This window comes from Pinus tabuliformis, chromosome 4_1, assembly GCF_031772625.1.
Source record: "Pinus tabuliformis cultivar Carrire ecotype Pingquan chromosome 4_1, CPIR1, whole genome shotgun sequence".
In the NCBI taxonomy this organism is placed as follows: domain Eukaryota; kingdom Viridiplantae; phylum Streptophyta; class Pinopsida; order Pinales; family Pinaceae; genus Pinus; species Pinus tabuliformis.
In genome coordinates, this window is record NC_142303.1 from 463401032 (window position 1) to 463410056 (window position 9025).

General features: G+C 37.4%; 1 pseudogene; it reads right to left on the reverse strand.

Moving 5' to 3' along the window:
• Window positions 1–4769: 4769 nt before the first annotated feature.
• LOC149176431 (ubiquitin-conjugating enzyme E2 11-like) lies at window positions 4770–8779 on the reverse strand (annotated as a pseudogene).
• Window positions 8780–9025: the final 246 nt, after the last annotated feature.

Here is a 9025-nt window from a genome sequence, read left to right on the forward strand (position 1 = left end):
GATTTCAGTATGAGCCCTACATTAAACCTGTGTACATGAGGCACATGACTGGTGTATTTCATTTCAGATTTTTGAGGGATGAGTATGCTCCCTTGATGAGGCTCATCATTCGCTATTTCCCCTGTGAGGGCAGATTTTCACGTTTGTATTCGTACCATATCCGCTTGTTGATGCATTTCACACGGGTACGGATGATGAACATACCATTTTTCATGTGCTGGAATATTGAGAGGATGGTGCCCTTGATGCAAAGAAGGAGCCCAGCACAGAAACACAGGAGCATATATCATTATGGTTTGATCAAGCTTGTGGTCATACATCAGTTGGCCCAGCAGGGTATCCCATGGGAGGATTTCATCTCTCGAGATTTCTTCACAGCACCACCACCCCCTGAGGTTGTTCATGAGGAGGGAGGACCATCACAGCAGTATGACATCCCTGAGCCCAGACATGTCAGCTCCCCTCCATTGGTCACATATCAGAGAGGCTACAAGGCCTTATTTGCATAAGCTCGACGAGTATTTTCTCCACACCAGGTGGAAGGGGTCTCGCCATCTTCATCACCACCGCGAGTGTTATCTCCACATCAGGTGGAAGGGGCCTCGCTTCTGACAGCAGCACAGGTATCAGAGAGGGGCAAGCAACCCATTATTGAGGAGGGATTGTTAGGTGATCCAGATATCGACATCATTGATCTTGACACCCGTTCTCCTAGCACGGAGCTTCACAAGATCATTCAGCAAAAGGAGGCTGAAAATTTCTTGTTGCAAGAAAAATTAGAGATGGCACAATGGACGATTACATATTTGGAGCAGCGCAACAAGCAATTAGAAGATGAGCACACTCTTGATGAGTTGCGGAGGATCCATGAAGACCGCAACTTGGCTCGTAAGAGACCCGGTGATTTGGTACCCATTGAGCGAGAGGCTATGCTTCTCCGGGTCAATGCTCATTTGGAGAGGTTGTTGGCCAAGGCCAACAAAGATAAGGACCTGCTCCGGAACATGAAGAACCACTATTGGGCCCGAATGCACGTATGCAAGGCGAGAATGAAGGTGCTCCAAGGACGGTTGGCCAAAGCACTAAAACGAAGAAAAAGGCCTGATCCCCTCCACATCTTGGCTGAGGCTTCCTTGAAGGAGCATGATGCTAAATGACTCAACTCCAGCACAAATTTCAGAAAATTTTGAGCATTTTTGGTCACTTGTGAATTTTTTGGGCTAAAAATAGGTTTTCTTCACCAATGCGTAGCGCGCCGCGCGTGACCCTTAAGATGGGCAACTCCATTTTAGGAAAACTCAGCATTTTTGGATTTTTCATGCAAAAATACACTTGATCAGAAATTTCCAAGAGATTCCATCAAGTTTTGAGCCTCCAGAAGGTCAAAAAACATGCAAAAAATGACTTTCTGCCACTTTTTGGACACACAGGAAGACGTCTTGGGAGATTGCAATTTTGGAGGGGCAAATGACCACCAAATTGAGAAATTCCACTTGGGATGGAAAGTAGACCTCCATACCTTTCCAACAAGCCTACTTTTGCCTCATTTGGATGCCAGGAAGTGCCCCAAAAGTGGGCTCAAAGTCGCGCTATGCGTTCAGGATTGGGGCGCTACGCATCAACACATTTTCTCAATTTTTCATCTACAGCTCAGGAATTCACCCAGCTTTGACCAGTTTTGACTTGTGATGGGATTTTTCACCCTCTTTGATTTAATTAATGTATTTTCATGTTGACATGACACTTATTTACCTATTCTAGAAGATTCATTCATGAAATAGCAAACATTTAATGAATGAATTGGTTTCCTAGCTTATAGAGGCAAGTTGTTTTGACTGCCTAGATTTTAGTGCTTTGTTTAGAATTGGTTGAAACAGCTCCTAGAAGGATGAGCTCGACCCCTAGAGGCTAGGGAATGGGTTGGAATGGTCTATATTATGTATTTTCTCAATCATTTTCATGGTTGGAGAGGTTGGACTCTTGAGGGAGAAAGCTTCTATTGTATTACTCATTGTATCTCTGCAATTTTGGCAAAGGAAGAAAGACCAGGGTTTTGCAGTCCTTTTTGGGATTCCTATGGTTACATGTATTGATGGTGTGTTTCTCTTTGTACTTGTAAGTTTGTTATGTGAATCATCTTCTTACTTTTCCTTCTGCAAATTAGGCAAATGAAGTGTTAAAGTAGAATTCATGATTGCCATGCTCTGCTTTTAAGTTTGCTTAATATCAATGTTTTCATCTGTTTAAGGAGAACTCAAGGTGTTTACTTGCTCTCCTTAGCTCCTCACCAGTCATTCTTGCCCATCTGACTCTTTCAAAGGCATCAATATAGTCTCCTACCTTGCCCCAAAGAACCCCCTGCAAAAACTGTGTCCAAACCCCGCACCCAAAATTGCCTTTCCCCGATTTTCCACCAAAATCCCAAAAATCTCAAATCAAACATTTTATCAGTTTACTAGCCTAAAATTAGTGTTCTTTATTTGTTATCTCCGCCCTTTGAAGATCTTTGCTGAGATATACCGGAGAGAGCCCTCTCCTGCCCCGTAGGGCTAGCTACGAGGCTAAGTGGTTTGATGTTGCCTTGGAGTTTGCCTTTCTCAGCCTGAGGTGAAATTTCAAGCGCTAACAAAGTCCTTCCCTTTGGAATCTGCGATGAGATATACGTGGTCTCTACCGTTGATCTACGTGCTGATTCGACGGTCCACATTACATCGCTGGATTGTAGTCGCCACTCACTTAGGGTTGGCGCCGATATGCCCTGCTGACCTCCGCTGACGCGATATCGCCGATTTAATCCAGGCCGTTGATTTTGCCAATCCGACGGCTCCGGTGCAACGTTACTTCAACCTTCACTTTACTTGGGTTTCCGCCATTCTTTAGTGTTTTCCTCTGCGATAGTGTTTCCCGATAGTTAATATATATGAAGAATTAGACTTAGAGGTTTGATACAAGATCCATTTTGGATCAAAACTTCAATTAAAAGCTAACCCAAACAAATCCAACTCTTGTAGCTCAAACTCATACTAGATGGGTTGGGTTGTTATTTCTATTAGGGATGGTCCCAATGCACATCTCCATCTCTATCTCTTGTTGCTAGTGATTCAAAGATACCATGTCCTAAAAGCTACAAGGAAGCTTTTGGTCACGCAATGAATGAAAACTAGTTTCTCATAGATAGATGACACTTGGTGTGAGAAAATGGGTTAATTTCTTGTACTCTCCGTCTTTGGTGTGAGAAAATGGATCAATTTCTTTTACTCTCCAACTATAATTTTGATGTTATTGTTTTAGCTTGTTAATCTTGATGATGCACACAATATCATTCAAACAATTACTATGGAGAATGATGCAAACTTGTATGGTGATCTCATCTTCACTAGGAGCAATGCCCAATTGATTGACCATGTGAAGTCTCTATTTAGTCAAACCACATTGCTTGCTTGTAAAATAGGGAACCTTTTCAAAGTTTTCCATGTTAGGTTCAAATAACCCAACGTCAAGCCACATTTTTCCCTTGCTTGTGTAATAAAATACCTTTTCAAAGTTCTCCTTATTCCCCTATTCTTGTTTTAATGTATGGATTGTAGTTAAGAATAGAGTGTGGTGTACAAAAAACAAACACCTCTTTGGCTTAGATTAGTATCCATCTTATGAGAATCCTACACAATTTTAAGAAAAATATCAGCAAATAATACAATATTAATCCAACATCCAAAGGAAATGAGACACTTCTAAAGAGATGCCACCCGACATGATAAAACAATTTGTATACAAGGACCCAAAGCCACAAGCAAATATCTCTAAATACCAAATAGAATAGAGCAGTAAAGTATAGATGTTCACTATATCGACTTACATATTTTAAGACATATAAAATTATTCACATCATAATTCAAAATCACTAAAATATAATGGAACAAACTTGTAATAAGCATCCTAAAAACAACCAAATTCAATACATTTATCCCTATTTTTTTCATGTATTTTTCTTGGTATAAAGAACAGGTTGGAATTTGTGAGTTTTTTTTGGCTAATAAATAGTTCATATCATTGGGCCATCTTTGTCATTATAAATTTTAATTAAGATTCATAGCTTCATTCAAATAGAACACAAAAAATATCATTTACATTATTTTCCCATGGGCACCAGATAAAGATAGTTATTGCTATGGCCACTCCATTGGAAAATGATTAAGCAAAAATGGTAGTACAACGCACAGGAAAATCCATAAATCATCACCATTAGATTGGAAATAATCACAATATCAATTATTGAGAGAGAAATCGTCAATTGACTCTCAAAATATTGCAGAATTTGGTACCATCAACAAAAAACACTTTCATACTTTCACCAAGTAATACCAAAAAGGTGAATACTCCTCCAAGCATGATATATTAATATAGATAAAGTTCCAAATTACTAAAAACAACATCCAAGTCTGAATATCTGATAGATTAAGGTCACAAAATAGAATTGCATAAAATCCTTACATGCAAAACTCAAAGTTGGTAAAGTCAGAAATGTGAATAATGCCCATCTCTTTACACAATGGAATAAGTAAGAGAACCAATAGTTGATCATCATCTTAAAATATGCAGATCCACTTCCAAAAAATAACATAACGCCTAATACTCGTCCTAGGTAACCATTCTGAGAAAATTTCTGGAAACAAAGCTTGTAATAACATTTCATACAAGAGGTTAGTTTTATAACCATGACCTTAAAGCAAATTCAGTTGGGGCTAAATTTTTATAGGTAACAAGTTTCTTCAAACATGTCTAACCCATTGCATACTTTTGGGTCCAGTTGTATACTTTTGTGTCCCGTTTCTTGTAGTTGACTCGTACTTGGGCTTGTCATTCTTGTACATGTGAGAAATCTCAGGCACAAGCAGATCATCAAGGTTTGGATCAGTAAACAAGGAGCATATTAACAATAAAACCTGCAATCAACAAAATATTTGTGTTACAAAGACAATATTGAAAGGCAATAATTTCTATCTGCTACAAACGTCAATAAGGGAATAGTAATATGTTACATTAGAATAAATGATACCTTGGATATTGTCAATGCAGGACTCCACTATTCTTTTAGGATGTCCAGGTAGATATTGCCATTGTTGTTTATATTTGGGTGGAAAACCTTAGTGCAGAATGAAAACTGTACAATATTTGAAAACCTTTAACAATAGAAGAATCACTATAATGCATATAAAAAATTCACTAAATGGCACATTTTAAAAAACTGCATATGCTAGACATGTGCAACCAAAGTAAAATTGCTAATCTACCTTCATCATATGTGGAACTTTACATATCTATATAACACATACCTAATGGTATATTAACTATATCAAGGTTATTCCTTCTGCACAATTTTAGCAGGATTTTTAATAGGGCATGATACTTATGACTGTGTTTAATTCTCTAACAAGCTCTTAGAGCACCTAGGCAACACAAACTGCAACAATCAGTTCTATTTCATGTAAAAAATTACAGGACAATTTAGAACCATTTTGTAATTAATATGATTGTCATTTCCCAGGTTCAATAAAAAGGTTCTACCATTGGTCATCTCAACAATGAAATCCATCAAAAACTAGACAAGTCATTGAACCAGGGATGTTACACTTTGTTTTCAAATGGAGAGCCTTAATATGCTTTAAAATGCCCAACTTTGTTGTCACATGCTCCCATTAGAAAGGATAAATTTTAAGGCTACTATCAAAATTCAAACTCATTTTTGAACTCTTCAATCCAAGAAACATTAGAAAGAAATCTTGTAGACACAGAAGTAATGGAAAAATAAACATATCACCTATCAAATCCAAAATAAATAATGCACAAATCTAGATACTTCATGGCTGATTAGCATACCTTTGGAGGCTTGAATGGATAATCAGGAGGGAAATGAATAGTAACCACAAATACACCCCTTGCATAGACTATTAGGAGGTCCCATAATTGTGGCCTTCCACTGAAACATATCATCTGCCACTAGACCCGCAAAGCAACTAAAATATTGTTATATAAAAACCTCAACAATTACAATCCCATAAATATAAAAACCAGATACATTTGTTAAAAATGTGTAAAGTGGCATTTCTAATACATGTACCCATTTATGAAACTACACAAACTTCCCATGTCATCAATGATATTTTTAAGATGGATCTATGCTAGTTCACTTTATGATTATATATTGTTAATATTATAATCTAATTTTTTAATCTTTTATTTTAATGACTTATTTTATTAATATTTTAGACATGAAACGTCTACCTATACTGTATATGCACCTCACTACTCTAAATGCAAGTGCAAAAATGTAAAATAACCTTGGTTTGGTTCGTCATTGAGTCAAACCTCAAAGTCAATATCTGATACTAAAAATATGTTAATAAACCTATGTTTGAGTCATTTGACCATGGGGAATTGAAAACATAGGATCCAAGCCAATTAGAATGCAATGAGGATATACATATTTGTATATGACAGACTCTGATATTATCAAAATTTAAACTCATTTATGAACTCTTCAATCCAAGCCTCACCAGAAAGAAACCTCGCAGACATAGAAGTAATGGCAAAATAAACATATCACTTGTTAAATCCAAAATAAATAATGTACAAATATAAAGACTTCATGTCTGATTAGCATACCTTTGGAGGCTTGAATGGATAATCATGAGGAAAATGAATAGTAACCAAAAATACACCTCCTGCATATACTATCAGGAGGTCCCATAATTGTGGCTTGCCACTGAAACATATCATCAACCATTGCACCTACAAAGCAACTGAAATCTTGTTATACAAAACCTTAGAAATTACAATCCCTTAAATATAAAAACCAGATGCATTTGTTAAAATTGTTGAAAGTGGCATTTCTAATACATGTACCTATTTATGAAACTACACAAACTTCCCATGTCAGCAATGATATTTTAAGATGGATCTATGCTGGTTCATTTTATGATTATATATTGTTTATATTATAATCTGTTTTTTTAATCTTTTAGTTTAATGACTTAGTTTATTAAGATTTTAGACATGAAACATCTACCTATGCTATATATGCACCTCACTACTCTCAATGCAAGTGCAAAAAGGTAAAATAACCTTGGTTTGGTTCATCACTGAGTCAAACCTCAAACTTAGTATTTGATACTAAAAATATGAGAATAAACCTATGCTTGAGTCATTTGACCATGGGAAATTGAAAACATAGGATCCAAGCCAATTAGAATGTGATGAGGATATACAGATTTTTATAAGACAGACTCTTACTAAAGTAACAATAAGCTCAAACAATTATCAGAGTACCAGAAAAATGAAAAATAAAAGATGTGTAAGACTTTGAAATGTCCTAAGCAAGCAAAAGAAACAACGAATTAATAATTTAAGAAACATCTATCCAAGAATTAAGAAACATTATTTTTTGCCCAACAAACATAGAAAACAACAAGATGTTGATTAGTACAAGATTTTGATTCAACTAGGTTACCATTTCTATTGGGTAGGGATCCCCCAGGTCTAAGTTTTGTCCAAGTCATGTAAAGACTCAGCATCTTAAGGAGTGGAGCACGATTAACACAGGGTTATAAGAGTCAAAGGGGCTTTAGGGTGGGTCAAAGCCCCTTATTTTGTAAAGGGATGGGATTATCTAAAGTATTTTGAGCTCTGCCCATGGTTTGTAGACCATGGTATTGTAAGGGTAAAATAATATATGAAGGGATATCTTAGCAAGTCTAAGGTAATCAATGGATGAGATGATGTGTTTTTGAGTCTATAATTGTGAGATCTTTCTGTATTCGAGCGAAGGGGAAGGCTCTTGCAGCTATGTGTGCGAAGACCTTAGTAAGTCTGCAGCTATGTGCGTAGGCCCTTGCAGCTGTGTGTGTATGGTAAAAAAGATTGTATATGTGAAGACTTGAACTAATAAAGAAGAATTTGAGACAGATATGTGTATTTTCTTATGTTTGCGTAGTTTCTGTGTTTTAGCCTGTTTATGTTTCATTTTTGTACAGTTCTTCTGCAATTGCATCGCGAAGGTTCATAATGTTTTATAAGATGAATAATACGTGTTAGACTAGTTAGCGGCTCAAAAGTTTGTTAAGTAGGAAAATGCTTTACGACTGTAACAATAAGGTTAATGGTTCACAAAGGTTAGATTAAGCCCTAAACTGATAGAGACATTACAACCACACTACTTAACCCCTCTGGATGCAGAAACCTGGTTCTAGCATCCCCCAATATTGCCTCGGGTGAGACTGCGGTCTCCGCTACGCAGATCGTTGCCGAAAGGGCTAGCAGTATAGGGTTTTGTTGGTTATTGCATCTAACTCTAAACCTGGGTCTAAGCCCTTGAAGCCAACAAATGGTTTTACACCCTTGTTACTAGAGGAAGTGCCAATTGAGGGAGATTTGTTGGCCAAGGTGCCACAAATGCGCATGGAGGACTGGGATTTCAATGATTGCAGTCAGTATCCCCAATTTGAGCCTAGCAAGTACCTCCAATCTATTTATTAAGAAGAAGCTAGAGTGAAAAGGGTTGAGCTGATGAAGTGGGTAGCGTGGATTCAACGTGCTGGGTTGTTGAATATCCTTTATGTCCCATACTTTGGGTGCAACAACATATACACAATCTGTGTGTCCTAACTATTGGCATTGGTACATGATGGGTCTCTATGGCTTGGAACACCAATCTCGATTGAGGATATATTAATCCAAAGGATTACTATGCTGCCTTACCAAGGAGCGAACCCCGACGACGCATTTGTCGGGAAGTCTCAGGAGAAAAAGCAGGTCGATCAGATGAAGAATGACTTCGGCTTAGTCAAGAAGTCTGGAGGCTATGCTATTAGTTATATTAATGATGAGGTTGTGCGTTTTTCCACATCCATTTTGGTTGGTAAGATCATGAGGAAGTGTCAGACGAACGAAGTACCGACCCCAGTTGTGTCCTTGGATGCACATTGCAATAAGGGGGTCCAGTTTAACTGGGCTAGGTATTTGTGTTATG